Source organism: Mixophyes fleayi, chromosome 10 (genome assembly GCF_038048845.1).
Source record: "Mixophyes fleayi isolate aMixFle1 chromosome 10, aMixFle1.hap1, whole genome shotgun sequence".
NCBI lineage: Eukaryota > Metazoa > Chordata > Amphibia > Anura > Limnodynastidae > Mixophyes > Mixophyes fleayi.
The window spans coordinates 44,491,227-44,519,207 of NC_134411.1; the positions used below are offsets into that span (position 1 = coordinate 44,491,227).

The following is a 27,981-nucleotide window of genomic DNA, read 5'->3' on the forward strand; positions in this document are numbered from 1 at the left end:
GAAAGAGAAAAATGGACAGCAGCGTATGAGGGTTATTTAAATTATTTAGCAAGTGGTAGTTGAATGTCAATGGCAGAGTGATCCATTCAAGATTTCATGCGCTGGCAACAATTTTTTAGCTTGTCGTCATTACAGAGAAAATGTGAGATCGGGTAATAATGCACAAGTATTTGGAAGAGAAGCTTGAATCTTTAATCATTGACATACTGTCTGTTAATCCAATATTTCCATTATTTACTTATCTGCTAAACACTTTAAAGAAAATGACTCATGGTAAAATCATAGTCGAATGACAGCTCTCAGTGACTTTGCAGATCCTTCTAAATATGGAGCAATTAATGTTCAGCTAAGCACTTGGAGTTGTGGCTGTGTTAAACACTTATTTGTAGCCAAGTTGTTAAGGTGTTCTGATGTTTAATTATCAATAACACCTAATGACTTCTTTTTCTCACTAACCAAGCACTTTCTTCATAATCTATCTTATTACAAATATAGTCAAATGACTGTTCTCAGCGACTTTTAAATCCCTACAAAATACAGAAATAAAATCTCCACCTGAGCACTAGATTTCAAGAGGTTATTGTGGCCAGGAGGTTGATGAGAGGCAAGTTCAAATGTCAGTGACATCTCATGGTCTCTATTTTTCACCTACAAAGCACTTTTTTGTGTTCTCTTGTGCTGCAAACATAGTAAAATGACAGATTTCGGTTACTACGCTATCCCCCTAAAATACTGAAAAAATTCAATCTGTGAATCAGCACACTATTAAATTTATTCCTGTACATTTATTTTGGAAACTAGGCAAAGGTTCACCAAATTCACGGTTCTTTGGACAAACTTACAAAGCATGCACTTAATTCTGCATATAAATCAGATAAAAAATCTTGTTCCAAATTCTTTTTTTTTAACACAAGTGTTTACCTGTTTAAACCAAAATAAATATGTTGCAGGGTGCCATCAGATAAATGCAATTCAAATTGACTCTTTTGTGGCCTAAAGTCTGAGAGAATTATTTCCAAAAACCTCTTGGAAAGGGCTAACTTGGTGTAATGGCAAGCACTTTTGATCACTTAATTCAGAGATCCGAGTTCTAATCTCGTTGGGACCTGATGATTTCTTTATCTGACCTACAAAGCACTTTAGTAACAATCTCTATTATTTCAAACATTGTCAAGTAAGAGTTTACACTCATTATGAAATTATCTTAAAATGCAGAAAATGTCATTTCCAGCAAACACATTTTTCATCACCAGTAGTCGTGGCCGAGTGGTTAAGGCGATGGACTTGAAATCCATTGGGGTTTCCCCGCGCAGGTTCAAATCCTGCCGACTACGGTTTAGTTTGTCATCTTCACTGAAAGATGCGCATGGTTGGTTAATTGTTATTACACCTTGTATCAATCTTAAATTTAATCCTGGAAAGAGAAATATGGACAGAAGTGTTCCAGCAGCGTATGAGGGTTATTTAAATTATTTAGCAAGTGGTAGTTGAATGTCAATGGCAGAGTGATCCATTCAAGATTTCATGCGCTGGCAACAATTTTTTAGCTTGTCGTCATTACAGAGAAAATGTGAGATCGGGTAATAATGCACAAGTATTTGGAAGAGAAGCTTGAATCTTTAATCATTGACATACTGTCTGTTAATCCAATATTTCCATTATTTACTTATCTGCTAAACACTTTAAAGAAAATGACTCATGTTAAAATCATAGTCGAATGACAGCTCTCAGTGACTTTGCAGATCCTTCTAAATATGGAGCAATTAATGTTCAGCTAAGCACTTGGAGTTGTGGCTGTGTTAAACACTTATTTGTAGCCAAGTTGTTAAGGTGTTCTGATGTTTAATTATCAATAACACCTAATGACTTCTTTTTCTCACTAACCAAGCACTTTCTTCATAATCTATCTTATTACAAATATAGTCAAATGACTGTTCTCAGCGACTTTTAAATCCCTACAAAATACAGAAATAAAATCTCCACCTGAGCACTAGATTTCAAGAGGTTATTGTGGCCAGGAGGTTGATGAGAGGCAAGTTCAAATGTCAGTGACATCTCATGGTCTCTATTTTTCACCTACAAAGCACTTTTTTGTGTTCTCTTGTGCTGCAAACATAGTAAAATGACAGATTTCGGTTACTACGCTATCCCCCTAAAATACTGAAAAAATTCAATCTGTGAATCAGCACACTATTAAATTTATTCCTGTACATTTATTTTGGAAACTAGGCAAAGGTTCACCAAATTCACGGTTCTTTGGACAAACTTACAAAGCATGCACTTAATTCTGCATATAAATCAGATAAAAAATCTTGTTCCAAATTCTTTTTTTTTAACACAAGTGTTTACCTGTTTAAACCAAAATAAATATGTTGCAGGGTGCCATCAGATAAATGCAATTCAAATTGACTCTTTTGTGGCCTAAAGTCTGAGAGAATTATTTCCAAAAACCTCTTGGAAAGGGCTAACTTGGTGTAATGGCAAGCACTTTTGATCACTTAATTCAGAGATCCGAGTTCTAATCTCGTTGGGACCTGATGATTTCTTTATCTGACCTACAAAGCACTTTAGTAACAATCTCTATTATTTCAAACATTGTCAAGTAAGAGTTTACACTCATTATGAAATTATCTTAAAATGCAGAAAATGTCATTTCCAGCAAACACATTTTTCATCACCAGTAGTCGTGGCCGAGTGGTTAAGGCGATGGACTTGAAATCCATTGGGGTTTCCCCGCGCAGGTTCAAATCCTGCCGACTACGGTTTAGTTTGTCATCTTCACTGTAAGATGCGCATGGTTGATTAATTGTTATTACACCTTGTATCAATCTTAAATTTAATCCTGGAAAGAGAAAAATGGACAGCAGCGTATGAGGGTTATTTAAATTATTTAGCAAGTGGTAGTTGAATGTCAATGGCAGAGTGATCCATTCAAGATTTCATGCGCTGGCAACAATTTTTTAGCTTGTCGTCATTACAGAGAAAATGTGAGATCGGGTAATAATGCACAAGTATTTGGAAGAGAAGCTTGAATCTTTAATCATTGACATACTGTCTGTTAATCCAATATTTCCATTATTTACTTATCTGCTAAACACTTTAAAGAAAATGACTCATGTTAAAATCATAGTCGAATGACAGCTCTCAGTGACTTTGCAGATCCTTCTAAATATGGAGCAATTAATGTTCAGCTAAGCACTTGGAGTTGTGGCTGTGTTAAACACTTATTTGTAGCCAAGTTGTTAAGGTGTTCTGATGTTTAATTATCAATAACACCTAATGACTTCTTTTTCTCACTAACCAAGCACTTTCTTCATAATCTATCTTATTACAAATATAGTCAAATGACTGTTCTCAGCGACTTTTAAATCCCTACAAAATACAGAAATAAAATCTCCACCTGAGCACTAGATTTCAAGAGGTTATTGTGGTCAGGAGGTTGATGAGAGGCAAGTTCAAATGTCAGTGACATCTCATGGTCTCTATTTTTCACCTACAAAGCACTTTTTTGTGTTCTCTTGTGCTGCAAACATAGTAAAATGACAGATTTCGGTTACTACGCTATCCCCCTAAAATACTGAAAAAATTCAATCTGTGAATCAGCACACTATTAAATTTATTCCTGTACATTTATTTTGGAAACTAGGCAAAGGTTCACCAAATTCACGGTTCTTTGGACAAACTTACAAAGCATGCACTTAATTCTGCATATAAATCAGATAAAAAATCTTGTTCCAAATTCTTTTTTTTTAACACAAGTGTTTACCTGTTTAAACCAAAATAAATATGTTGCAGGGTGCCATCAGATAAATGCAATTCAAATTGACTCTTTTGTGGCCTAAAGTCTGAGAGAATTATTTCCAAAAACCTCTTGGAAAGAGCTAACTTGGTGTAATGGCAAGCACTTTTGATCACTTAATTCAGAGATCCGAGTTCTAATCTCGTTGGGACCTGATGATTTCTTTATCTGACCTACAAAGCACTTTAGTAACAATCTCTATTATTTCAAACATTGTCAAGTAAGAGTTTCCACTCATTATGAAATTATCTTAAAATGCAGAAAATGTCATTTCCAGCAAACACATTTTTCATCACCAGTAGTCGTGGCCGAGTGGTTAAGGCGATGGACTTGAAATCCATTGGGGTTTCCCCGCGCAGGTTCAAATCCTGCCGACTACGGTTTAGTTTGTCATCTTCACTGAAAGATGCGCATGGTTGGTTAATTGTTATTACACCTTGTATCAATCTTAAATTTAATCCTGGAAAGAGAAATATGGACAGAAGTGTTCCAGCAGCGTATGAGGGTTATTTAAATTATTTAGCAAGTGGTAGTTGAATGTCAATGGCAGAGTGATCCATTCAAGATTTCATGCGCTGGCAACAATTTTTTAGCTTGTCGTCATTACAGAGAAAATGTGAGATCGGGTAATAATGCACAAGTATTTGGAAGAGAAGCTTGAATCTTTAATCATTGACATACTGTCTGTTAATCCAATATTTCCATTATTTACTTATCTGCTAAACACTTTAAAGAAAATGACTCATGTTAAAATCATAGTCGAATGACAGCTCTCAGTGACTTTGCAGATCCTTCTAAATATGGAGCAATTAATGTTCAGCTAAGCACTTGGAGTTGTGGCTGTGTTAAACACTTATTTGTAGCCAAGTTGTTAAGGTGTTCTGATGTTTAATTATCAATAACACCTAATGACTTCTTTTTCTCACTAACCAAGCACTTTCTTCATAATCTATCTTATTACAAATATAGTCAAATGACTGTTCTCAGCGACTTTTAAATCCCTACAAAATACAGAAATAAAATCTCCACCTGAGCACTAGATTTCAAGAGGTTATTGTGGCCAGGAGGTTGATGAGAGGCAAGTTCAAATGTCAGTGACATCTCATGGTCTCTATTTTTCACCTACAAAGCACTTTTTTGTGTTCTCTTGTGCTGCAAACATAGTAAAATGACAGATTTCGGTTACTACGCTATCCCCCTAAAATACTGAAAAAATTCAATCTGTGAATCAGCACACTATTAAATTTATTCCTGTACATTTATTTTGGAAACTAGGCAAAGGTTCACCAAATTCACGGTTCTTTGGACAAACTTACAAAGCATGCACTTAATTCTGCATATAAATCAGATAAAAAATCTTGTTCCAAATTCTTTTTTTTTAACACAAGTGTTTACCTGTTTAAACCAAAATAAATATGTTGCAGGGTGCCATCAGATAAATGCAATTCAAATTGACTCTTTTGTGGCCTAAAGTCTGAGAGAATTATTTCCAAAAACCTCTTGGAAAGGGCTAACTTGGTGTAATGGCAAGCACTTTTGATCACTTAATTCAGAGATCCGAGTTCTAATCTCGTTGGGACCTGATGATTTCTTTATCTGACCTACAAAGCACTTTAGTAACAATCTCTATTATTTCAAACATTGTCAAGTAAGAGTTTACACTCATTATGAAATTATCTTAAAATGCAGAAAATGTCATTTCCAGCAAACACATTTTTCATCACCAGTAGTCGTGGCCGAGTGGTTAAGGCGATGGACTTGAAATCCATTGGGGTTTCCCCGCGCAGGTTCAAATCCTGCCGACTACGGTTTAGTTTGTCATCTTCACTGTAAGATGCGCATGGTTGATTAATTGTTATTACACCTTGTATCAATCTTAAATTTAATCCTGGAAAGAGAAAAATGGACAGCAGCGTATGAGGGTTATTTAAATTATTTAGCAAGTGGTAGTTGAATGTCAATGGCAGAGTGATCCATTCAAGATTTCATGCGCTGGCAACAATTTTTTAGCTTGTCGTCATTACAGAGAAAATGTGAGATCGGGTAATAATGCACAAGTATTTGGAAGAGAAGCTTGAATCTTTAATCATTGACATACTGTCTGTTAATCCAATATTTCCATTATTTACTTATCTGCTAAACACTTTAAAGAAAATGACTCATGTTAAAATCATAGTCGAATGACAGCTCTCAGTGACTTTGCAGATCCTTCTAAATATGGAGCAATTAATGTTCAGCTAAGCACTTGGAGTTGTGGCTGTGTTAAACACTTATTTGTAGCCAAGTTGTTAAGGTGTTCTGATGTTTAATTATCAATAACACCTAATGACTTCTTTTTCTCACTAACCAAGCACTTTCTTCATAATCTATCTTATTACAAATATAGTCAAATGACTGTTCTCAGCGACTTTTAAATCCCTACAAAATACAGAAATAAAATCTCCACCTGAGCACTAGATTTCAAGAGGTTATTGTGGTCAGGAGGTTGATGAGAGGCAAGTTCAAATGTCAGTGACATCTCATGGTCTCTATTTTTCACCTACAAAGCACTTTTTTGTGTTCTCTTGTGCTGCAAACATAGTAAAATGACAGATTTCGGTTACTACGCTATCCCCCTAAAATACTGAAAAAATTCAATCTGTGAATCAGCACACTATTAAATTTATTCCTGTACATTTATTTTGGAAACTAGGCAAAGGTTCACCAAATTCACGGTTCTTTGGACAAACTTACAAAGCATGCACTTAATTCTGCATATAAATCAGATAAAAAATCTTGTTCCAAATTCTTTTTTTTTAACACAAGTGTTTACCTGTTTAAACCAAAATAAATATGTTGCAGGGTGCCATCAGATAAATGCAATTCAAATTGACTCTTTTGTGGCCTAAAGTCTGAGAGAATTATTTCCAAAAACCTCTTGGAAAGGGCTAACTTGGTGTAATGGCAAGCACTTTTGATCACTTAATTCAGAGATCCGAGTTCTAATCTCGTTGGGACCTGATGATTTCTTTATCTGACCTACAAAGCACTTTAGTAACAATCTCTATTATTTCAAACATTGTCAAGTAAGAGTTTCCACTCATTATGAAATTATCTTAAAATGCAGAAAATGTCATTTCCAGCAAACACATTTTTCATCACCAGTAGTTGTGGCCGAGTGGTTAAGGCGATGGACTTGAAATCCATTGGGGTTTCCCCGTGCAGGTTCAAATCCTGCCGACTACGGTTTAGTTTGTCATCTTCACTGTAAGATGCGCATGGTTGATTAATTGTTATTACACCTTGTATCAATCTTAAATTTAATCCTGGAAAGAGAAATATGGACAGAAGTGTTCCAGCAGCGTATGAGGGTTATTTAAATTATTTAGCAAGTGGTAGTTGAATGTCAATGGCAGAGTGATCCATTCAAGATTTCATGCGCTGGCAACAATTTTTTAGCTTGTCGTCATTACAGAGAAAATGTGAGATCGGGTAATAATGCACAAGTATTTGGAAGAGAAGCTTGAATCTTTAATCATTGACATACTGTCTGTTAATCCAATATTTCCATTATTTACTTATCTGCTAAACACTTTAAAGAAAATGACTCATGTTAAAATCATAGTCGAATGACAGCTCTCAGTGACTTTGCAGATCCTTCTAAATATGGAGCAATTAATGTTCAGCTAAGCACTTGGAGTTGTGGCTGTGTTAAACACTTATTTGTAGCCAAGTTGTTAAGGTGTTCTGATGTTTAATTATCAATAACACCTAATGACTTCTTTTTCTCACTAACCAAGCACTTTCTTCATAATCGATCTTATTACAAATATAGTCAAATGACTGTTCTCAGCGACTTTTAAATCCCTACAAAATACAGAAATAAAATCTCCACCTGAGCACTAGATTTCAAGAGGTTATTGTGGCCAGGAGGTTGATGAGAGGCAAGTTCAAATGTCAGTGACATCTCATGGTCTCTATTTTTCACCTACAAAGCACTTTTTTGTGTTCTCTTGTGCTGCAAACATAGTAAAATGACAGATTTCGGTTACTACGCTATCCCCCTAAAATACTGAAAAAATTCAATCTGTGAATCAGCACACTATTAAATTTATTCCTGTACATTTATTTTGGAAACTAGGCAAAGGTTCACCAAATTCACGGTTCTTTGGACAAACTTACAAAGCATGCACTTAATTCTGCATATAAATCAGATAAAAAATCTTGTTCCAAATTCTTTTTTTTTAACACAAGTGTTTACCTGTTTAAACCAAAATAAATATGTTGCAGGGTGCCATCAGATAAATGCAATTCAAATTGACTCTTTTGTGGCCTAAAGTCTGAGAGAATTATTTCCAAAAACCTCTTGGAAAGGGCTAACTTGGTGTAATGGCAAGCACTTTTGATCACTTAATTCAGAGATCCGAGTTCTAATCTCGTTGGGACCTGATGATTTCTTTATCTGACCTACAAAGCACTTTAGTAACAATCTCTATTATTTCAAACATTGTCAAGTAAGAGTTTCCACTCATTATGAAATTATCTTAAAATGCAGAAAATGTCATTTCCAGCAAACACATTTTTCATCAACAGTAGTTGTGGCCGAGTAGTTAAGGCGATGGACTTGAAATCCATTGGGGTTTCCCCGCGCAGGTTCAAATCCTGCCGACTACGGTTTAGTTTGTCATCTTCACTGTAAGATGCGCATGGTTGATTAATTGTTATTACACCTTGTATCAATCTTAAATTTAATCCTGGAAAGAGAAAAATGGACAGAAAAATGGACAGCAGCGTATGAGGGTTATTTAAATTATTTAGCAAGTGGTAGTTGAATGTCAATGGCAGAGTGATCCATTCAAGATTTAATGCGCTGGCAACAATTTTTTAGCTTGTCGTCATTACAGAGAAAATGTGAGATCGGGTAATAATGCACAAGTATTTGGAAGAGAAGCTTGAATCTTTAATCATTGACATACTGTCAGTTAATCCAATATTTCCATTATTTACTTATCTGCTAAACACTTTAAAGAAAATGACTCATGTTAAAATCATAGTCGAATGACAGCTCTCAGTGACTTTGCAGATCCTTCTAAATATGGAGCAATTAATGTTCAGCTAAGCACTTGGAGTTGTGGCTGTGTTAAACACTTATTTGTAGCCAAGTTGTTAAGGTGTTCTGATGTTTAATTATCAATAACACCTAATGACTTCTTTTTCTCACTAACCAAGCACTTTCTTCATAATCTATCTTATTACAAATATAGTCAAATGACTGTTCTCAGCGACTTTTAAATCCCTACAAAATACAGAAATAAAATCTCCACCTGAGCACTAGATTTCAAGAGGTTATTGTGGCCAGGAGGTTGATGAGAGGCAAGTTCAAATGTCAGTGACATCTCATGGTCTCTATTTTTCACCTACAAAGCACTTTTTTGTGTTCTCTTGTGCTGCAAACATAGTAAAATGACAGATTTCGGTTACTACGCTATCCCCCTAAAATACTGAAAAAATTCAATCTGTGAATCAGCACACTATTAAATTTATTCCTGTACATTTATTTTGGAAACTAGGCAAAGGTTCACCAAATTCACGGTTCTTTGGACAAACTTACAAAGCATGCACTTAATTCTGCATATAAATCAGATAAAAAATCTTGTTCCAAATTCTTTTTTTTTAACACAAGTGTTTACCTGTTTAAACCAAAATAAATATGTTGCAGGGTGCCATCAGATAAATGCAATTCAAATTGACTCTTTTGTGGCCTAAAGTCTGAGAGAATTATTTCCAAAAACCTCTTGGAAAGGGCTAACTTGGTGTAATGGCAAGCACTTTTGATCACTTAATTCAGAGATCCGAGTTCTAATCTCGTTGGGACCTGATGATTTCTTTATCTGACCTACAAAGCACTTTAGTAACAATCTCTATTATTTCAAACATTGTCAAGTAAGAGTTTCCACTCATTATGAAATTATCTTAAAATGCAGAAAATGTCATTTCCAGCAAACATATTTTTCATCACCAGTAGTCGTGGCCGAGTGGTTAAGGCGATGGCCTTGAAATCCATTGGGGTTTCCCCGCGCAGGTTCAAATCCTGCCGACTACGGTTTAGTTTGTCATCTTCACTGTAAGATGCGCATGGTTGATTAATTGTTATTACACCTTGTATCAATCTTAAATTTAATCCTGGAAAGAGAAAAATGGACAGCAGCGTATGAGGGTTATTTAAATTATTTAGCAAGTGGTAGTTGAATGTCAATGGCAGAGTGATCCATTCAAGATTTCATGCGCTGGCAACAATTTTTTAGCTTGTTGTCATTACAGAGAAAATGTGAGATCGGGTAATAATGCACAAGTATTTGGAAGAGAAGCTCGAATCTTTAATCATTGACATACTGTCTGTTAATCCAATATTTCCATTATTTACTTATCTGCTAAACACTTTAAAGAAAATGACTCATGTTAAAATCATAGTCGAATGACAGCTCTCAGTGACTTTGCAGATCCTTCTAAATATGGAGCAATTAATGTTCAGCTAAGCACTTGGAGTTGTGACTGTGTTAAACACTTATTTGTAGCCAAGTTGTTAAGGTGTTCTGATGTTTAATTATCAATAACACCTAATGACTTCTTTTTCTCACTAACCAAGCACTTTCTTCATAATCTATCTTATTACAAATATAGTCAAATGACTGTTCTCAGCGACTTTTAAATCCCTACAAAATACAGAAATAAAATCTCCACCTGAGCACTAGATTTCAAGAGGTTATTGTGGCCAGGAGGTTGATGAGAGGCAAGTTCAAATGTCAGTGACATCTCATGGTCTCTATTTTTCACCTAGAAAGCACTTTTTTGTGTTCTCTTGTGCTGCAAACATAGTAAAATGACAGATTTCGGTTACTACGCTATCCCCCTAAAATACTGAAAAAATTCAATCTGTGAATCAGCACACTATTAAATTTATTCCTGTACATTTATTTTGGAAACTAGGCAAAGGTTCACCAAATTCACGGTTCTTTGGACAAACTTACAAAGCATGCACTTAATTCTGCATATAAATCAGATAAAAAATCTTGTTCCAAATTCTTTTTTTTTTAACACAAGTGTTTACCTGTTTAAACCAAAATAAATATGTTGCAGGGTGCCATCAGATAAATGCAATTCAAATTGACTCTTTTGTGGCCTAAAGTCTGAGAGAATTATTTCCAAAAACCTCTTGGAAAGGGGTAACTTGGTGTAATGGCAAGCACTTTTGATCACTTAATTCAGAGATCCGAGTTCTAATCTCGTTGGGACCTGATGATTTCTTTATCTGACCTACAAAGCACTTTAGTAACAATCTCTATTATTTCAAACATTGTCAAGTAAGAGTTTCCACTCATTATGAAATTATCTTAAAATGCAGAAAATGTCATTTCCAGCAAACATATTTTTCATCACCAGTAGTCGTGGCCGAGTGGTTAAGGCGATGGACTTGAAATCCATTGGGGTTTCCCCGCGCAGGTTCAAATCCTGCCGACTACGGTTTAGTTTGTCATCTTCACTGTAAGATGCGCATGGTTGATTAATTGTTATTACACCTTGTATCAATCTTAAATTTAATCCTGGAAAGAGAAAAATGGACAGCAGCGTATGAGGGTTATTTAAATTATTTAGCAAGTGGTAGTTGAATGTCAATGGCAGAGTGATCCATTCAAGATTTCATGCGCTGGCAACAATTTTTTAGCTTGTTGTCATTACAGAGAAAATGTGAGATCGGGTAATAATGCACAAGTATTTGGAAGAGAAGCTCGAATCTTTAATCATTGACATACTGTCTGTTAATCCAATATTTCCATTATTTACTTATCTGCTAAACACTTTAAAGAAAATGACTCATGTCAAAATCATAGTCGAATGACAGCTCTCAGTGACTTTGCAGATCCTTCTAAATATGGAGCAATTAATGTTCAGCTAAGCACTTGGAGTTGTGACTGTGTTAAACACTTATTTGTAGCCAAGTTGTTAAGGTGTTCTGATGTTTAATTATCAATAACACCTAATGACTTCTTTTTCTCACTAACCAAGCACTTTCTTCATAATCTATCTTATTACAAATATAGTCAAATGACTGTTCTCAGCGACTTTTAAATCCCTACAAAATACAGAAATAAAATCTCCACCTGAGCACTAGATTTCAAGAGGTTATTGTGGCCAGGAGGTTGATGAGAGGCAAGTTCAAATGTCAGTGACATCTCATGGTCTCTATTTTTCACCTACAAAGCACTTTTTTGTGTTCTCTTGTGCTGCAAACATAGTAAAATGACAGATTTCGGTTACTACGCTATCCCCCTAAAATACTGAAAAAATTCAATCTGTGAATCAGCACACTATTAAATTTATTCCTGTACATTTATTTTGGAAACTAGGCAAAGGTTCACCAAATTCACGGTTCTTTGGACAAACTTACAAAGCATGCACTTAATTCTGCATATAAATCAGATAAAAAATCTTGTTCCAAATTCTTTTTTTTTTAACACAAGTGTTTACCTGTTTAAACCAAAATAAATATGTTGCAGGGTGCCATCAGATAAATGCAATTCAAATTGACTCTTTTGTGGCCTAAAGTCTGAGAGAATTATTTCCAAAAACCTCTTGGAAAGGGGTAACTTGGTGTAATGGCAAGCACTTTTGATCACTTAATTCAGAGATCCGAGTTCTAATCTCGTTGGGACCTGATGATTTCTTTATCTGACCTACAAAGCACTTTAGTAACAATCTCTATTATTTCAAACATTGTCAAGTAAGAGTTTCCACTCATTATGAAATTATCTTAAAATGCAGAAAATGTCATTTCCAGCAAACACATTGTTCATCACCAGTAGTCGTGGCCGAGTGGTTAAGGCGATGGACTTGAAATCCATTGGGGTTTCCCCGCGCAGGTTCAAATCCTGCCGACTACGGTTTAGTTTGTCATCTTCACTGTAAGATGCGCATGGTTGATTAATTGTTATTACACCTTGTATCAATCTTAAATTTAATCCTGGAAAGAGAAAAATGGACAGCAGCGTATGAGGGTTATTTAAATTATTTAGCAAGTGGTAGTTGAATGTCAATGGCAGAGTGATCCATTCAAGATTTCATGCGCTGGCAACAATTTTTTAGCTTGTCGTCATTACAGAGAAAATGTGAGATCGGGTAATAATGCACAAGTATTTGGAAGAGAAGCTTGAATCTTTAATCATTGACATACTGTCTGTTAATCCAATATTTCCATTATTTACTTATCTGCTAAACACTTTAAAGAAAATGACTCATGTTAAAATCATAGTCGAATGACAGCTCTCAGTGACTTTGCAGATCCTTCTAAATATGGAGCAATTAATGTTCAGCTAAGCACTTGGAGTTGTGGCTGTGTTAAACACTTATTTGTAGCCAAGTTGTTAAGGTGTTCTGATGTTTAATTATCAATAACACCTAATGACTTCTTTTTCTCACTAACCAAGCACTTTCTTCATAATCTATCTTATTACAAATATAGTCAAATGACTGTTCTCAGCGACTTTTAAATCCCTACAAAATACAGAAATAAAATCTCCACCTGAGCACTAGATTTCAAGAGGTTATTGTGGCCAGGAGGTTGATGAGAGGCAAGTTCAAATGTCAGTGACATCTCATGGTCTCTATTTTTCACCTACAAAGCACTTTTTTGTGTTCTCTTGTGCTGCAAACATAGTAAAATGACAGATTTCGGTTACTACGCTATCCCCCTAAAATACTGAAAAAATTCAATCTGTGAATCAGCACACTATTAAATTTATTCCTGTACATTTATTTTGGAAACTAGCCAAAGGTTCACCAAATTCACGGTTCTTTGGACAAACTTACAAAGCATGCACTTAATTCTGCATATAAATCAGATAAAAAATCTTGTTCCAAATTCTTTTTTTTTAACACAAGTGTTTACCTGTTTAAACCAAAATAAATATGTTGCAGGGTGCCATCAGATAAATGCAATTCAAATTGACTCTTTTGTGGCCTAAAGTCTGAGAGAATTATTTCCAAAAACCTCTTGGAAAGGGGTAACTTGGTGTAATGGCAAGCACTTTTGATCACTTAATTCAGAGATCCGAGTTCTAATCTCGTTGGGACCTGATGATTTCTTTATCTGACCTACAAAGCACTTTAGTAACAATCTCTATTATTTCAAACATTGTCAAGTAAGAGTTTCCACTCATTATGAAATTATCTTAAAATGCAGAAAATGTCATTTCCAGCTCACACGATTTTCATTACAAGTAGTTGTGGCCGAGTGGTTAAAGCAATGGACTCGAAATCCATTGGGGTTTCCCCGCGCAGGTTCAAATCCTGCCGACTACGGTTTAGTTTGTCATCTTCACTGTAAGATGCGCATGGTTGATTAATTGTTATTACACCTTGTATCAATCTTAAATTTAATCCTGGAAAGAGAAAAATGGACAGCCGCGTATGAGGGTTATTTAAATTATTTAGCAAGTGGTAGTTGAATGTCAATGGCAGAGTGATCCATTCAAGATTTCATGCGCTGGCAACAATTTTTTAGCTTGTCGTCATTACAGAGAAAATGTGAGATCGGGTAATAATGCACAAGTATTTGGAAGAGAAGCTTGAATCTTTAATCATTGACATACTGTCTGTTAATCCAATATTTCCATTATTTACTTATCTGCTAAACACTTTAAAGAAAATGACTCATGGTAAAATCATAGTCGAATGACAGCTCTCAGTGACTTTGCAGATCCTTCTAAATATGGAGCAATTAATGTTCAGCTAAGCACTTGGAGTTGTGGCTGTGTTAAACACTTATTTGTAGCCAAGTTGTTAAGGTGTTCTGATGTTTAATTATCAATAACACCTAATGACTTCTTTTTCTCACTAACCAAGCACTTTCTTCATAATCTATCTTATTACAAATATAGTCAAATGACTGTTCTCAGCGACTTTTAAATCCCTACAAAATACAGAAATAAAATCTCCACCTGAGCACTAGATTTCAAGAGGTTATTGTGGCCAGGAGGTTGATGAGAGGCAAGTTCAAATGTCAGTGACATCTCATGGTCTCTATTTTTCACCTACAAAGCACTTTTTTGTGTTCTCTTGTGCTGCAAACATAGTAAAATGACAGATTTCGGTTACTACGCTATCCCCCTAAAATACTGAAAAAATTCAATCTGTGAATCAGCACACTATTAAATTTATTCCTGTACATTTATTTTGGAAACTAGGCAAAGGTTCACCAAATTCACGGTTCTTTGGACAAACTTACAAAGCATGCACTTAATTCTGCATATAAATCAGATAAAAAATCTTGTTCCAAATTCTTTTTTTTTAACACAAGTGTTTACCTGTTTAAACCAAAATAAATATGTTGCAGGGTGCCATCAGATAAATGCAATTCAAATTGACTCTTTTGTGGCCTAAAGTCTGAGAGAATTATTTCCAAAAACCTCTTGGAAAGGGCTAACTTGGTGTAATGGCAAGCACTTTTGATCACTTAATTCAGAGATCCGAGTTCTAATCTCGTTGGGACCTGATGATTTCTTTATCTGACCTACAAAGCACTTTAGTAACAATCTCTATTATTTCAAACATTGTCAAGTAAGAGTTTCCACTCATTATGAAATTATCTTAAAATGCAGAAAATGTCATTTCCAGCTCACACATTTTTCATCACAAGTAGTTGTGGCCGAGTGGACTTGAAATCCATTGGGGTATCCCCGCGCAGGTTCAAATCCTGCCGACTACGGTTTAATTTGTCATCTTCACTGAAAGATGCGCATGGTTGGTTAATTGTTATTACACCTTGTATCAATCTTAAATTTAATCCTGGAAAGAGAAAAATGGACAGAAGTGTTCCAGCAGCGTATGAGGGTTATTTAAATTATTTAGCAAGTGGTAGTTGAATGTCAATGGCAGAGTGATCCATTCAAGATTTCATGCGCTGGCAACAATTTTTTAGCTTGTCGTCAATACAGAGAAAATCTGAGATCGGGTAATAATGCACAAGTATTTGGAAGAGAAGCTTGAATCTTTAATCATTGACATACTGTCTGTTAATCCAATATTTCCATTATTTACTTATCTGCTAAACACTTTAAAGAAAATGACTCATGGTAAAATCATAGTCGAATGACAGCTCTCAGTGACTTTGCAGATCCTTCTAAATATGGAGCAATTAATGTTCAGCTAAGCACTTGGAGTTGTGGCTGTGTTAAACACTTATTTGTAGCCAAGTTGTTAAGGTGTTTTGATGTTTAATTATCAATAACACCTAATGACTTCTTTTTCTCGCTAACCAAGCACTTTCTTCATAATCTATCTTATTACAAATATAGTCAAATGACTGTTCTCAGCGACTTTTAAATCCCTACAAAATACAGAAATAAAATCTCCACCTGAGCACTAGATTTCAAGAGGTTATTGTGGCCAGGAGGTTGATGAGAGGCAAGTTCAAATGTCAGTGACATCTCATGGTCTCTATTTTTCACCTACAAAGCACTTTTTTGTGTTCTCTTGTGCTGCAAACATAGTAAAATGACAGATTTCGGTTACTAAGCTATCCCCCTAAAATACTGAAAAAATTCAATCTGTGAATCAGCACACTATTAAATTTATTCCTGTACATTTATTTTGGAAACTAGGCAAAGGTTCACCAAATTCACGGTTCTTTGGACAAACTTACAAAGCATGCACTTAATTCTGCATATAAATCAGATAAAAAATCTTGTTCCAAATTCTTTTTTTTTAACACAAGTGTTTACCTGTTTAAACCAAAATAAATATGTTGCAGGGTGCCATCAGATAAATGCAATTCAAATTGACTCTTTTGTGGCCTAAAGTCTGAGAGAATTATTTCCAAAAACCTCTTGGAAACTGCTAACTTGTTGTAATGGCAAGCACTTTTGATCAATTAATTCAGAGATCCGAGTTCTAATCTCGTTGGGACCTGATGATTTCTTTATCTGACCTACAAAGCACTTTAGTAACAATCTCTATTATTTCAAACATTGTCAAGTAAGAGTTTCCACTCATTATGAAATTATCTTAAAATGCAGAAAATGTCATTTCCAGCTCACACATTTTTCATCACAAGTAGTCGTGGCCGAGTGGACTTGAAATCCATTGGGGTTTCCCCGCGCAGGTTCAAATCCTGCCGACTACGGTTTAATTTGTCATCTTCACTGAAAGATGCGCATGGTTGGTTAATTGTTATTACACCTTGTATCAATCTTAAATTTAATCCTGGAAAGAGAAAAATGGACAGAAGTGTTCCAGCAGCGTATGAGGGTTATTTAAATTATTTAGCAAGTGGTAGTTGAATGTCAATGGCAGAGTGATCCATTCAAGATTTCATGCGCTGGCAACAATTTTTTAGCTTGTCGTCATTACAGAGAAAATCTGAGATCGGGTAATAATGCACAAGTATTTGGAAGAGAAGCTTGAATCTTTAATCATTGACATACTGTCTGTTAATCCAATATTTCCATTATTTACTTATCTGCTAAACACTTTAAAGAAAATGACTCATGGTAAAATCATAGTCGAATGACAGCTCTCAGTGACTTTGCAGATCCTTCTAAATATGGAGCAATTAATGTTCAGCTAAGCACTTGGAGTTGTGGCTGTGTTAAACACTTATTTGTAGCCAAGTTGTTAAGGTGTTCTGATGTTTAATTATCAATAACACCTAATGACTTCTTTTTCTCACTAACCAAGCACTTTCTTCATAATCTATCTTATTACAAATATAGTCAAATGACTGTTCTCAGCGACTTTTAAATCCCTACAAAATACAGAAATAAAATCTCCACCTGAGCACTAGATTTCAAGAGGTTATTGTGGCCAGGAGGTTGATGAGAGGCAAGTTCAAATGTCAGTGACATCTCATGGTCTCTATTTTTCACCTACAAAGCACTTTTTTGTGTTCTCTTGTGCTGCAAACATAGTAAAATGACAGATTTCGGTTACTACGCTATCCCCCTAAAATACTGAAAAAATTCAATCTGTGAATCAGCACACTATTAAATTTATTCCTGTACATTTATTTTGGAAACTAGGCAAAGGTTCACCAAATTCACGGTTCTTTGGACAAACTTACAAAGCATGCACTTAATTCTGCATATAAATCAGATAAAAAATCTTGTTCCAAATTCTTTTTTTTTAACACAAGTGTTTACCTGTTTAAACCAAAATAAATATGTTGCAGGGTGCCATCAGATAAATGCAATTCAAATTGACTCTTTTGTGGCCTAAAGTCTGAGAGAATTATTTCCAAAAACCTCTTGGAAAGGGCTAACTTGGTGTAATGGCAAGCACTTTTGATCACTTAATTCAGAGATCCGAGTTCTAATCTCGTTGGGACCTGATGATTTCTTTATCTGACCTACAAAGCACTTTAGTAACAATCTCTATTATTTCAAACATTGTCAAGTAAGAGTTTCCACTCATTATGAAATTATCTTAAAATGCAGAAAATGTCATTTCCAGCTCACACATTTTTCATCACAATTAGTCGAGGCCGAGTGGACTTGAAATCCATTGGGGTTTCCCCGCGCAGGTTCAAATCCTGCCGACTACGGTTTAATTTGTCATCTTCACTGAAAGATGCGCATGGTTGGTTAATTGTTATTACACCTTGTATCAATCTTAAATTTAATCCTGGAAAGAGAAAAATGGACAGAAGTGTTCCAGCAGCGTATGAGGGTTATTTAAATTATTTAGCAAGTGGTAGTTGAATGTCAATGGCAGAGTGATCCATTCAAGATTTCATGCGCTGGCAACAATTTTTTAGCTTGTCGTCATTACAGAGAAAATGTGAGATCGGGTAATAATGCACAAGTATTTGGAAGAGAAGCTTGAATCTTTAATCATTGACATACTGTCTGTTAATCCAATATTTCCATTATTTACTTATCTGCTAAACACTTTAAAGAAAATGACTCATGTTAAAATCATAGTCGAATGACAGCTCTCAGTGACTTTGCAGATCCTTCTAAATATGGAGCAATTAATGTTCAGCTAAGCACTTATAGTTGTGACTGTGTTAAACACTTATTTGTAGCCAAGTTGTTAAGGTGTTCTGATGTTTAATTATCAATAACACCTAATGACTTCTTTTTCTCACTAACCAAGCACTTTCTTCATAATCTATCTTATTACAAATATAGTCAAATGACTGTTCTCAGCGACTTTTAAATCCCTACAAAATACAGAAATAAAATCTCCACCTGAGCACTAGATTTCAAGGGGTTATTGTGGCCAGGAGGTTGATGAGAGGAAAGTTCAAATGTCAGTGACATCTCATGGTCTCTATTTTTCACCTACAAAGCACTTTTTTGTGTTCTCTTGTGCTGCAAACATAGTAAAATGACAGATTTCGGTTACTACGCTATCCCCCTAAAATACTGAAAAAATTCAATCTGTGAATCAGCACACTATTAAATTTATTCCTGTACATTTATTTTGGAAACTAGGCAAAGGTTCACCAAATTCACGGTTCTTTGGACAAACTTACAAAGCATGCACTTAATTCTGCATATAAATCAGATAAAAAATCTTGTTCCAAATTCTTTTTTTTTAACACAAGTGTTTACCTGTTTAAACCAAAATAAATATGTTGCAGGGTGCCATCAGATAAATGCAATTCAAATTGACTCTTTTGTGGCCTAAAGTCTGAGAGAATTATTTCCAAAAACCTCTTGGAAAGGGGTAACTTGGTGTAATGGCAAGCACTTTTGATCACTTAATTCAGAGATCCGAGTTCTAATCTCGTTGGGACCTGATGATTTCTTTATCTGACCTACAAAGCACTTTAGTAACAATCTCTATTATTTCAAACATTGTCAAGTAAGAGTTTCCACTCATTATGAAATTATCTTAAAATGCAGAAAATGTCATTTCCAGCTCACACATTTTTCATCACAATTAGTCGAGGCCGAGTGGACTTGAAATCCATTGGGGTTTCCCCGCGCAGGTTCAAATCCTGCCGACTACGGTTTAATTTGTCATCTTCACTGAAAGATGCGCATGGTTGGTTAATTGTTATTACACCTTGTATCAATCTTAAATTTAATCCTGGAAAGAGAAAAATGGACAGCAGCGTATGAGGGTTATTTAAATTATTTAGCAAGTGGTAGTTGAATGTCAATGGCAGAGTGATCCATTCAAGATTTCATGCGCTGGCAACAATTTTTTAGCTTGTCGTCATTACAGAGAAAATGTGAGATCGGGTAATAATGCACAAGTATTTGGAAGAGAAGCTTGAATCTTTAATCATTGACATACTGTCTGTTAATCCAATATTTCCATTATTTACTTATCTGCTAAACACTTTAAAGAAAATGACTCATGTTAAAATCATAGTCGAATGACAGCTCTCAGTGACTTTGCAGATCCTTCTAAATATGGAGCAATTAATGTTCAGCTAAGCACTTATAGTTGTGACTGTGTTAAACACTTATTTGTAGCCAAGTTGTTAAGGTGTTCTGATGTTTAATTATCAATAACACCTAATGACTTCTTTTTCTCACTAACCAAGCACTTTCTTCATAATCTATCTTATTACAAATATAGTCAAATGACTGTTCTCAGCGACTTTTAAATCCCTACAAAATACAGAAATAAAATCTCCACCTGAGCACTAGATTTCAAGGGGTTATTGTGGCCAGGAGGTTGATGAGAGGAAAGTTCAAATGTCAGTGACATCTCATGGTCTCTATTTTTCACCTACAAAGCACTTTTTTGTGTTCTCTTGTGCTGCAAACATAGTAAAATGACAGATTTCGGTTACTACGCTATCCCCCTAAAATACTGAAAAAATTCAATCTGTGAATCAGCACACTATTAAATTTATTCCTGTACATTTATTTTGGAAACTAGCCAAAGGTTCACCAAATTCACGGTTCTTTGGACAAACTTACAAAGCATGCACTTAATTCTGCATATAAATCAGATAAAAAATCTTGTTCCAAATTCTTTTTTTTTAACACAAGTGTTTACCTGTTTAAACCAAAATAAATATGTTGCAGGGTGCCATCAGATAAATGCAATTCAAATTGACTCTTTTGTGGCCTAAAGTCTGAGAGAATTATTTCCAAAAACCTCTTGGAAAGGGTTAACTTGGTGTAATGGCAAGCACTTTGATCACTTAATTCAGAGATCCAAGTTCTAATCTCGTTGGGACCTGATGATTTCTTTATCTGACCTACAAGGCACTTTAGTAACAATCTCTATTATTTCAAACATTGTCAAGTAAGAGTTTCCACTCATTATGAAATTATCTTAAAATGCAGAAAATGTCATTTCCAGCTCACACATTTTTCATCACAAGTAGTCGTGGCTGAGTGGACTTGAAATCCATTGGGGTTTCCCCGCGCAGGTTCAAATCCTGCCGACTACGGTTTAGTTTGTCATCTTCACTGTAAGATGCGCATGGTTGATTAATTGTTATTACACCTTTTATCAATCTTAAATTTAATCCTGGAAAGAGAAAAATGGACAGAAGTGTTACAGCAGCGTATGAGGGTTATTTAAATTATTTAGCAAGTGGTAGTTGAATGTCAATGGCAGAGTGATCCATTCAAGATTTCATGCACTGGCAACAATTTTTTAGCTTGTCGTCAATACAGAGAAAATCTGAGATCGGGTAATAATGCACAAGTATTTGGAAGAGAAGCTTGAATCTTTAATCATTGACATACTGTCTGTTAATCCAATATTTCCATTATTTACTTATCTGCTAAACACTTTAAAGAAAATGACTCATGGTAAAATCATAGTCGAATGACAGCTCTCAGTGACTTTGCAGATCCTTCTAAATATGGAGCAATTAATGTTCAGCTAAGCACTTGGAGTTGTGGCTGTGTTAAACACTTATTTGTAGCCAAGTTGTTAAGGTGTTCTGATGTTTAATTATCAATAACACCTAATGACTTCTTTTTCTCACTAACCAAGCACTTTCTTCATAATCTATCTTATTACAAATATAGTCAAATGACTGTTCTCAGCGACTTTTAAATCCCTACAAAATACAGAAATAAAATCTCCACCTGAGCACTAGATTTCAAGAGGTTATTGTGGCCAGGAGGTTGATGAGAGGCAAGTTCAAATGTCAGTGACATCTCATGGTCTCTATTTTTCACCTACAAAGCACTTTTTTGTGTTCTCTTGTGCTGCAAACATAGTAAAATGACAGATTTCGGTTACTATGCTATCCCCCTAAAATACTGAAAAAATTCAATCTGTGAATCAGCACACTATTAAATTTATTCCTGTACATTTATTTTGGAAACTAGGCAAAGGTTCACCAAATTCACGGTTCTTTGGACAAACTTACAAAGCATGCACTTAATTCTGCATATAAATCAGATAAAAAATCTTGTTCCAAATTCTTTTTTTTTAACACAAGTGTTTACCTGTTTAAACCAAAATAAATATGTTGCAGGGTGCCATCAGATAAATGCAATTCAAATTGACTCTTTTGTGGCCTAAAGTCTGAGAGAATTATTTCCAAAAACCTCTTTCAAAGGGCTAACTTGGTGTAATGGCAAGCACTTTGATCACTTAATTCAGAGATCCAAGTTCTAATCTCATTGGGACCTGATGATTTCTTTATCTGACCTACAAAGCACTTTAGTAACAATCTCTATTATTTCAAACATTGTCAAGTAAGAGTTTCCACTCATTATGAAATTATCTTAAAATGCTGAAAATGTCATTTCCAGCTCACACATTTTTCATCACAAGTAGTTGTGGCCGAGTGGACTTGAAATTCATTGGGGTTTCCCCGCGCAGGTTCAAATCCTGCCGACCACGGTTTAGTTTGTCATCTTCACTGTAAGATGCGCATGGTTGATTAATTGTTATTACACCTTGTATCAATCTTAAATTTAATCCTGGAAAGAGAAAAATGGACAGAAGTGTTACAGCAGCGTATGAGGGTTATTTAAATTATTTAGCAAGTGGTAGATGAATGTCAATGGCAGAGTGATCCATTCAAGGTTTCATGCGCTGGCAACAATTTTTTAGCTTGTCAATACAGAGAAAATGTGAGATCGGGTAATAATGCACAAGTATTTGGAAGAGAAGCTTGAATCTTTAATCATTGACATACTGTCTGTTAATCCAATATTTCCATTATTTACTTATCTGCTAAACACTTTAAAGAAAATGACTCATGTTAAAATCATAGTCGAATGACAGCTCTCAGTGACTTTGCAGATCCTTCTAAATATGGAGCAATTAATGTTCAGCTAAGCACTTGGAGTTGTGGCTGTGTTAAACACTTATTTGTAGCCAAGTTGTTAAGGTGTTCTGATGTTTAATTATCAATAACACCTAATGACTTCTTTTTCTCACTAACCAAGCACTTTCTTCATAATCTATCTTATTACAAATATAGTCAAATGACTGTTCTCAGCGACTTTTAAATCCCTACAAAATACAGAAATAAAATCTCCACCTGAGCACTAGATTTCAAGAGGTTATTGTGGCCAGGAGGTTGATGAGAGGCAAGTTCAAATGTCAGTGACATCTCATGGTCTCTATTTTTCACCTACAAAGCACTTTTTTGTGTTCTCTTGTGCTGCAAACATAGTAAAATGACAGATTTCGGTTACTACGCTATCCCCCTAAAATACTGAAAAAATTCAATCTGTGAATCAGCACACTATTCAATTTATTCCTGTACATTTATTTTGGAAACTAGGCAAAGGTTCACCAAATTCACGGTTCTTTGGACAAACTTACAAAGCATGCACTTAATTCTGCATATAAATCAGATAAAAAATCTTGTTCCAAATTCTTTTTTTTGAACACAAGTGTTTACCTGTTTAAACCAAAATAAATATGTTGCAGGGTGCCATCAGATAAATGCAATTCAAATTGACTCTTTTGTGGCTTAAAGTCTGAGAGAATTATTTCCAAAAACCTCTTGGAAAGGGCTAACTTGTTGTAATGGCAAGCACTTTTGATCACTTAATTCAGAGATCCGAGTTCTAATCTCGTTGGGACCTGATGATTTCTTTATCTGACCTACAAAGCACTTTAGTAACAATCTCTATTATTTCAAACATTGTCAAGTAAGAGTTTCCACTCATTATGAAATTATCTTAAAATGCAGAAAATGTCATTTCCAGCTCACACGATTTTCATTACAAGTAGTTGTGGCCGAGTGGTTAAAGCAATGGACTCGAAATCCATTGGGGTTTCCCCGCGCAGGTTCAAATCCTGCCGACTACGGTTTAGTTTGTCATCTTCACTGTAAGATGCGCATGCTTGATTAATTGTTATTACACCTTGATTCAATCTTAAATTTAATCCTGGAAAGAGAAAAATGGACAGAAAAATGGACAGCAGCGTATGAGGGTTATTTAAATTATTTAGCAAGTGGTAGTTGAATGTCAATGGCAGAGTGATCCATTCAAGATTTCATGCGCTGGCAACAATTTTTTAGCTTGTCGTCAATACAGAGAAAATTTGAGATCGGGTAATAATGCACAAGTATTTGGAAGAGAAGCTTGAATCTTTAATCATTGACATACTGTCTGTTAATCCAATATTTCCATTATTTACTTATCTGCTAAACACTTTAAAGAAAATGACTCATGTTAAAATCATAGTCGAATGACAGCTCTCAGTGACTTTGCAGATCCTTCTAAATATGGAGCAATTAATGTTCAGCTAAGCACTTGGAGTTGTGACTGTGTTAAACACTTATTTGTAGCCAAGTTGTTAAGGTGTTCTGATGTTTAATTATCAATAACACCTAATGACTTCTTTTTCTCACTAACCAAGCACTTTCTTCATAATCTATCTTATTACAAATATAGTCAAATGACTGTTCTCAGCGACTTTTAAATCCCTACAAAATACAGAAATAAAATCTCCACCTGAGCACTAGATTTCAAGGGGTTATTGTGGCCAGGAGGTTGATGAGAGGCAAGTTCAAATGTCAGTGACATCTCATGGTCTCTATTTTTCACCTACAAAGCACTTTTTTGTGTTCTCTTGTGCTGCAAACACAGTAAAATGACAGATTTCGGTTACTACGCTATCCCCCTAAAATACTGAAAAAATTCAATCTGTGAATCAGCACACTATTAAATTTATTCCTGTACATTTATTTTGGAAACTAGCCAAAGGTTCACCAAATTCACGGTTCTTTGGACAAACTTACAAAGCATGCACTTAATTCTGCATATAAATCAGATAAAAAATCTTGTTCCAAATTCTTTTTTTTTAACACAAGTGTTTACCTGTTTAAACCAAAATAAATATGTTGCAGGGTGCCATCAGATAAATGCAATTCAAATTGACTCTTTTGTGGCCTAAAGTCTGAGAGAATTATTTCCAAAAACCTCTTGGAAAGGGTTAACTTGGTGTAATGGCAAGCACTTTGATCACTTAATTCAGAGATCCGAGTTCTAATCTCGTTGGGACCTGATGATTTCTTTATCTGACCTACAAGGCACTTTAGTAACAATCTCTATTATTTCAAACATTGTCAAGTAAGAGTTTCCATTCATTATGAAATTATCTTAAAATGCAGAAAATGTCATTTCCAGCTCACACATTTTTCATCACAAGTAGTCGTGGCCGAGTGGACTTGAAATCCATTGGGGTTTCCCCGCGCAGGTTCAAATCCTGCCGACTACGGTTTAGTTTGTCATCTTCACTGTAAGATGCGCATGGTTGATTAATTGTTATTACACCTTTTATCAATCTTAAATTTAATCCTGGAAAGAGAAAAATGGACAGAAGTGTTACAGCAGCGTATGAGGGTTATTTAAATTATTTAGCAAGTGGTAGTTGAATGTCAATGGCAGAGTGATCCATTCAAGATTTCATGCGCTGGCAACAATTTTTTAGCTTGTCGTCATTACTGAGAAAATCTGAGATCGGGTAATAATGCACAAGTATTTGGAAGAGAATCTTGAATCTTTAATCATTGACATACTGTCTGTTAATCCAATATTTCCATTATTTACTTATCTGCTAAACACTTTAAAGAAAATGACTCATGTTAAAATCATAGTCGAATGACAGCTCTCAGTGACTTTACAGATCCTTCTAAATATGGAGCAATTAATGTTCAGCTAAGCACTTGGAGTTGTGACTGTGTTAAACACTTATTTGTAGCCAAGTTGTTAAGGTGTTCTGATGTTTAATTATCAATAACACCTAATGACTTCTTTTTCTCACTAACCAAGCACTTTCTTCATAATCTATCTTATTACAAATATAGTGAAATGACTGTTCTCAGCGACTTTTAAATCCCTACAAAATACAGAAATAAAATCTCCACCTGAGCACTAGATTTCAAGAGGTTATTGTGGCCAGGAGGTTGATGAGAGGCAAGTTCAAATGTCAGTGACATCTCATGGTCTCTATTTTTCACCTACAAAGCACTTTTTTGTGTTCTCTTGTGCTGCAAACATAGTAAAATGACAGATTTCGGTTACTACGCTATCCCCCTAAAATACTGAAAAAATTCAATCTGTGAATCAGCACACTATTCAATTTATTCCTGTACATTTATTTTGGAAACTAGGCAAAGGTTCACCAAATTCACGGTTCTTTGGACAAACTTACAAAGCATGCACTTAATTCTGCATATAAATCAGATAAAAAATCTTGTTCCAAATTCTTTTTTTTTAACACAAGTGTTTACCTGTTTAAACCAAAATCAATATGTTGCAGGGTGCCATCAGATAAATGCAATTCAAATTGACTCTTTTGTGGCCTAAAGTCTGAGAGAATTATTTCCAAAAACCTCTTGGAAAGGGCTAACTTGTTGTAATGGCAAGCACTTTTGATCACTTAATTCAGAGATCCGAGTTCTAATCTCGTTGGGACCTGATGATTTCTTTATCTGACCTACAAAGCACTTTAGTAACAATCTCTATTATTTCAAACATTGTCAAGTAAGAGTTTCCACTCATTATGAAATTATCTTAAAATGCAGAAAATGTCATTTCCAGCTCACACATTTTTCATCACAAGTAGTTGTGGCCGAGTGGTTAAGGCGATGGACTTGAAATCCATTGGGGTTTCCCTGCGCAGGTTCAAATCCTGCCGACTACGGTTTAGTTTGTCATCTTCACTGTAAGATGCGCATGGTTGATTAATTGTTATTACACCTTGTATCAATCTTAAATTTAATCCTGGAAAGAGAAAAATGGACAGAAGTGTTACAGCAGTGTATGATGGTTATTTAAATTATTTAGCAAGTGGTAGTTGAATGTCAATGGCAGAGTGATCCATTCAAGATTTCATGCGCTGGCAACAATTTTTTAGCTTGTCGTCATTACAGAGAAAATCTGAGATCGGGTAATAATGCACAAGTATTTGGAAGAGAAGCTTGAATCTTTAATCATTGACATACTGTCTGTTAATCCAATATTTCCATTATTTACTTATCTGCTAAACACTTTAAAGAAAATGACTCATGTTAAAATCATAGTCGAATGACAGCTCTCAGTGACTTTGCAGATCCTTCTAAATATGGAGCAATTAATGTTCAGCTAAGCACTTGGAGTTGTGACTGTGTTAAACACTTATTTGTAGCCAAGTTGTTAAGGTGTTCTGATGTTTAATTATCAATAACACCTAATGACTTCTTTTTCTCACTAACCAAGCACTTTCTTCATAATCTATCTTATTACAAATATAGTCAAATGACTGTTCTCAGCGACTTTTAAATCCCTACAAAATACAGAAATAAAATCTCCACCTGAGCACTAGATTTCAAGAGGTTATTGTGGCCAGGAGGTTGATGAGAGGCAAGTTCAAATGTCAGTGACATCTCATGGTCTCTATTTTTCACCTACAAAGCACTTTTTTGTGTTCTCTTGTGCTGCAAACATAGTAAAATGACAGATTTCGGTTACTACGCTATCCCCCTAAAATACTGAAAAAATTCAATCTGTGAATCAGCACACTATTCAATTTATTCCTGTACATTTATTTTGGAAACTAGGCAAAGGTTCACCAAATTCACGGTTCTTTGGACAAACTTACAAAGCATGCACTTAATTCTGCATATAAATCAGATAAAAAATCTTGTTCCAAATTCTTTTTTTTGAACACAAGTGTTTACCTGTTTAAACCAAAATAAATATGTTGCAGGGTGCCATCAGATAAATGCAATTCAAATTGACTCTTTTGTGGCTTAAAGTCTGAGAGAATTA

General features: G+C 35.1%; 12 non-coding genes across 12 annotated transcripts; all 12 read left to right on the forward strand.

Moving 5' to 3' along the window:
* Positions 1 to 1,252: 1,252 nt before the first annotated feature.
* On the forward strand, positions 1,253 to 1,334 carry TRNAS-UGA (transfer RNA serine (anticodon UGA)). Its single transcript has one exon. It is a non-coding gene; the product is annotated as a tRNA-Ser (tRNA).
* Positions 1,335 to 2,680: 1,346 nt separating this feature from the next.
* TRNAS-UGA (transfer RNA serine (anticodon UGA)) lies at positions 2,681 to 2,762 on the forward strand. The gene has a single exon. It is a non-coding gene; the product is annotated as a tRNA-Ser (tRNA).
* A 1,335-nt stretch (positions 2,763 to 4,097) lies between these two features.
* Positions 4,098 to 4,179, forward strand: TRNAS-UGA (transfer RNA serine (anticodon UGA)). Its single transcript has one exon. It is a non-coding gene; the product is annotated as a tRNA-Ser (tRNA).
* Positions 4,180 to 5,525: 1,346 nt separating this feature from the next.
* Positions 5,526 to 5,607, forward strand: TRNAS-UGA (transfer RNA serine (anticodon UGA)). The gene has a single exon. It is a non-coding gene; the product is annotated as a tRNA-Ser (tRNA).
* A 1,335-nt stretch (positions 5,608 to 6,942) lies between these two features.
* Positions 6,943 to 7,024, forward strand: TRNAS-UGA (transfer RNA serine (anticodon UGA)). The gene has a single exon. It is a non-coding gene; the product is annotated as a tRNA-Ser (tRNA).
* Positions 7,025 to 8,370: 1,346 nt separating this feature from the next.
* Positions 8,371 to 8,452, forward strand: TRNAS-UGA (transfer RNA serine (anticodon UGA)). Its single transcript has one exon. It is a non-coding gene; the product is annotated as a tRNA-Ser (tRNA).
* Positions 8,453 to 9,799: 1,347 nt separating this feature from the next.
* Positions 9,800 to 9,881, forward strand: TRNAS-UGA (transfer RNA serine (anticodon UGA)). The gene has a single exon. It is a non-coding gene; the product is annotated as a tRNA-Ser (tRNA).
* A 1,336-nt stretch (positions 9,882 to 11,217) lies between these two features.
* On the forward strand, positions 11,218 to 11,299 carry TRNAS-UGA (transfer RNA serine (anticodon UGA)). Its single transcript has one exon. It is a non-coding gene; the product is annotated as a tRNA-Ser (tRNA).
* Positions 11,300 to 12,635: 1,336 nt separating this feature from the next.
* TRNAS-UGA (transfer RNA serine (anticodon UGA)) lies at positions 12,636 to 12,717 on the forward strand. The gene has a single exon. It is a non-coding gene; the product is annotated as a tRNA-Ser (tRNA).
* Positions 12,718 to 14,052: 1,335 nt separating this feature from the next.
* On the forward strand, positions 14,053 to 14,134 carry TRNAS-CGA (transfer RNA serine (anticodon CGA)). The gene has a single exon. It is a non-coding gene; the product is annotated as a tRNA-Ser (tRNA).
* Positions 14,135 to 23,949: 9,815 nt separating this feature from the next.
* On the forward strand, positions 23,950 to 24,031 carry TRNAS-CGA (transfer RNA serine (anticodon CGA)). The gene has a single exon. It is a non-coding gene; the product is annotated as a tRNA-Ser (tRNA).
* A 2,762-nt stretch (positions 24,032 to 26,793) lies between these two features.
* TRNAS-UGA (transfer RNA serine (anticodon UGA)) lies at positions 26,794 to 26,875 on the forward strand. The gene has a single exon. It is a non-coding gene; the product is annotated as a tRNA-Ser (tRNA).
* The last annotated feature ends 1,106 nt before the right edge of the window (positions 26,876 to 27,981 follow it).